Source organism: Octopus sinensis, linkage group LG19, assembly GCF_006345805.1.
Source record: "Octopus sinensis linkage group LG19, ASM634580v1, whole genome shotgun sequence".
Lineage (NCBI taxonomy): Eukaryota > Metazoa > Mollusca > Cephalopoda > Octopoda > Octopodidae > Octopus > Octopus sinensis.
In genome coordinates, this window is record NC_043015.1 from 19,049,029 (window position 1) to 19,054,028 (window position 5,000).

Below are 5,000 nucleotides of genomic sequence, written 5' to 3' on the forward strand. Positions count from 1 at the left end.
TGATAGAGAGCTCAACATGCTTTTCAACAGTTTTCAAAGGCAGGACATTAATACGCTTAGGCACTGATGACTTTTGTAGTCTTGTGTGTTTCAGATGGAACGTAGTCTTACTACGGAGAAGAGAATGGTCAGAGACATAGCAGGTGTTATGAAAGGAACGTGTAATGTTAAAGTCCCTAATATCTCGTTTTTTAGTGAGATGCCAATCCTAAGATCTAAGATGCATCCAGGTCGTCATGTAACAATTTCGCTGTTGAAAAAAAGGTATTTGTGATGCTTAGGCTGAATTCCCTGTAGATGGAGCGCACATGCAGACCGATAGAGCTCATTCTACCTACACCATGGCGACCAAGTACACACTCCCATACCTGATAGTCAGTACCAATACGAGCGGTAAAGTCGCCCATAAGGATAAGTTTATCCCTATGGTGACAACCGGAGATGACATCACGGAGTTGGTTGTAAAATTCATCTTTTCCCTGCTCGGTGCTGGCCATGGTTGGGTCATAGTAACTGACAAGCGTGGCATGAGTATTGTGATCAAGCTCCAACGTTAGTGTCATGATGCGATCAGAAATACCTTTGGATAGAGAAAGAAGGGATCTAGCTATTTCTGTTTTGATAGCAAAACCAACATCAGAGTGGCATGGTTTGTCTTCATTTCTTCCACACCAGAAAAATAGGTACCCACCTTTACTTTCTTCTAACTGTGATGATCCTGCAAGATGAGTTTCGCTTAGTGCAGCTATGTCAATGTTGTATTTCTTTAACTCAAGACAACCAGTGCTGTTTTTCATTCTGGTGCTGAGTGACTGTCTTGAGAGTGCGCACATTCCAAAAACCAAGGTTAATATTCTTAGATTTCTTCATATTTCAACTGCGTTACTGAATAATGAGACATCTGCAGCGGGCTGCCAAGTTTAAGGTGAGTAAGCAATGTTTGGGTTCCTTTTCTCGCCCCTCTCCTGTTGGGGAAATTAGGGCTGTGTCCAAATAGACCTACCTTGTCACCACTGGAGCACAGTTACTCACAAGTTCTGTGCTGGAATGGCCATCGTCCAATGGTCACCAGCTGTGTAGAGATCTAGCAAGAGACTTCCAATGATATCTTTTACCTGTCCCTGCTGCTATCACTCTATTGCCAGAGGACTTTTTGATTTTTGCTAGTTGAAGCTGTGCTGTATTGAATGAATAAAATATAAGTTGTCAGAAAACCCACACATATGATTTGAGTGTTGAAGGCTTGTGTAGAACCAGCTACACTTTTTGGAAGTGATGATAGCAAAATATGGTGCACATATGTGCCACACAACAACAACACACTTCAGGCATTTTCTTCAAAGGTTTTCATTTAGACAAGCTTCTATAAACAAGTTAGAGAGCCTAGTCTACCCTATGAGTCACAGTTTGCTGATAGTACAGCCCTGTTAGGGAGACCCTCAGCAACCAAAGACCTGGTTTTATATCAGAGTTTCCCTCTCCAAGATGGGTGTCTTCTTCACAGTTAAGGAACCCTATCTGCCCCCAAGACATGGAATTAAATACATCACATTACAAAAAAGTATATACACATACACATATAGTTGGAAGGCCGTTGACTACTCATGAGTTCCTCTGCCCTTTATGACAGGTTATATTTTTCGTCCCGCAGGGTGTCCAACAACCACCTTCCTCACCAAGCAAGCTCCGTTGCCAGTTTAGTCGCCGACGACCCCACTATGTAACAAGTTGTACTGGGTTACATGTTACCAGTAGCAAACAGGCGCGACTAATAGCATTCGAGAACCTGATTTATATATATATGTGTGTGTGTGTATATATATATGTATATATATATATATATATAATATATATATATATATATATATATATTATATATATATATATATATATAATATATATATATATACATGAAAAGCGTTAATACCAGACAGAAAAAAGATTCACTTGCAATGGGGATAGGCTTAATGCTTACGATTCCCTCTTTTGTTTCTAACTGCAAACGCATTTGTCATTTACTCATGAAATATTTCGTGTATTTTCTTATTATCGTAGTTACCATATGACTATCTATCTATGAAGAATAAAATGAATAGCCTTCGGGTCAATCCATGCCTCCTTTTTCTGCCAGCAGTCTTCGGTTATAGCTTTATTAATTAGTGATTGGTGTTTTGAGTCTTAGAAGTGGAAGACAACACAAACTTCAATCTGAAGCACCGATATTGCTTACTTAGGCCAGACCAAATCTTGTCTGCTTAGGAAGAAAAAAAGAAAAAAAGATAGATAGATGGGGAGAGAGAGAGAGATGGAGAGAGAGTGAGAGAGAGAGAATAAGAACCATCATCTATAAATGTATTAACAAGGAAAACAAAAGAGTTGACAACCCATCACCAACATTAACAGAGAAATGCTTGAAAGGCGTGTGGGAATTCCTATGACAAGTGGAAGCCAGTATGAGACGGTAGCAACATTCTTCCTCAACGATGAAGAGGCAATAGAAATATCTACAAATGTACTGCTGTCATCGTGTTTAGGGAAAAGTGTTAATAAGGTGACTCTAAGTAATGCGATACCTAAAATAAACATTATTTTAGAATGACTTTTAGAATGAGCGACTGTTACTATAAGAATCACCCCACACAAAATCTTATCTAACCTGAAGCAACGGTACAGATGTTGCTCAATCCAGAAAACTTACTATATATTTCCACACTTATTTATCTGGAAAATGAGGGCCTCGTAAGAGCTATGATAGAAAGCAGGAGCGCTGGGTGTTACCCTTGTGGAAGCACCGACCACCAGAAGGCGTTCTCCCTTCAAGCAAAAGAAAGAAATTCTTTTACTACCAACGTCAAAGCTATAACATAACGACTGCAACAACTTCCACACCAGTAGCATCAAGAACAGTAGAAAAACAAGAACAAGACCCCAAATGCACACATACGTAACAACCAGTCTCCAACTCCCCTTCTGAATCATTCTCAAATGAAGAAAAGATAAACCGGAAACTCTAAGAGTGGCAAGCAGTCACCAGAAAGTCCCCAAAACAAAGAGCAAATGTTTATATCCCCACCACGAACGTAGATGAAACATAAAATAAAAACGGTAAGCAAAATTTCTCCCACCAGCACAAAACAAGGTCCCTAGTACAATAATCTCCGATCCATTGACATAGATGTGGTAACTATAACTGAGACCAGAGTTTCTGGAAGTCATGCACTCAGTTCCGTTTTTGATGACAAATACTAATTTTGTGGCGGAACGGGATCAACTCCATTCCCTGCTTCCCACGCTTACAAAAACAACATCTTAAATTAATTGAAACATTGACTAGCGAACAAGCTCTCAAAGTGGCAAGCCAAAGCATTTATAGCCTACAACTTCCTGAATAGAATACAATAGAGATGTGTCCCCACTCTAGACACGCATTTTCCAAATTATATCTATGCAAACTTTCCACACCCCACTAAGCATATAGGCAGTTTCATATGTAGACGGAACCCTCCTCCACTTCGGTCCTCGAAGTGCAGTCTTCGAAGACTGGAATTATTGGTCCACAAGAACAGGCTTCAAGTGGCACCTATCAAATCTTCTGTCTCTTTTCTTACCAGCAACACCAAAGAGTATTGAATACAACCACTTCTCAAACTCAATAACATAAACATAACACACACGCACGCACGCACGCACACACACACACTCACACACACACACACACAAACATACACACACATACATGCATACACAGAACACAAAAATACTATGAGTTACATCCAATCCCTCTACAATATTAACAACACGTAATGCATATAAAGCATAACGACGTACAAACACACATACCGAGATCAACAGAAAAAATTTTGTAATAGTGGCGTACTAAAAACAAAAAAAAAGAAGCCAGTGTGTAACGCATCATAACAAGTTGTACATTGACCACACCCACTGAACACCTACACAACGAAATAAACATACGAATCATGAAAGCCCGGTTGTACATGCGAAGGACCTAATTTGTTGCTGCAGCAAGCAGGAAATCTCACAGTCCTTGTCATTGCATGAAAAACCACCTCCAAATATCCACATACATACATCAATCATAGAGTATTCTTGCAACTTCCTAGAATCACTGCCTCACCAACTGAACTTAGACAAGTATGAGGAATACACACATACAGAAGTAGTGGCAACGCCAACAGCCGTCAATACTATGCTAGGATGCACACGTTACCAATAAAACGTGGTGATGAATAGCAACATTTGAGCTCTGATCGAGAATACACTGCTCTCTCCCTTCCTTGGGAGGGCAGGGTGTACAGGGCGTACAGAAATAGACCGAACAGTGGAGAGAGAGTATTCTATCGACACAGTCACTAAGCCGCATCCCATATCGCAGTTTATCTCTGTGTGTTCATGCGCATAGCTATGACCCTCAGTTAGAACGAAAAAGGATATAACTAGGAAAGTGTATCTAGTAGGTTGGGTCACGTCATTCGGCTGACTATGTGTTTGATCAGGGCTAACCTGAACTACACACACACACACAAACGCGCACACACACAAACGCGCACACACACACACACACAAACAAACAGCTAAATGCACTCACACACGCACATACACAAACACACGCGCAAATAAACACTGACACACGAAGATACGCATACACACATACACACAAATATACACAAACACACACTAACACACGTACAGATGGACAGGAGAGAGAGAGGAGGAGGAGAGCGGGCAAGAGAGAGAGAGAGAAAGACAGACAGACAGAGACAGAGGAAACATAGCAGCAGGTGTACGTGAAAAGAGGAAAATGGAACTGGAAGGGGTCTGTGACAAATAAAGATCTGCTCTGTCGGCCTCCTACATAGCTAAACTTCAGAATAAGAGTAGCAGTAATAGCAGCAGCAGGAGACGACACCTGACAAAGTAGTGGCAAAATCTATCTACTGTTAAAAAACAATTTTGTTATTAACTGTCATGTGCTGTTGGTG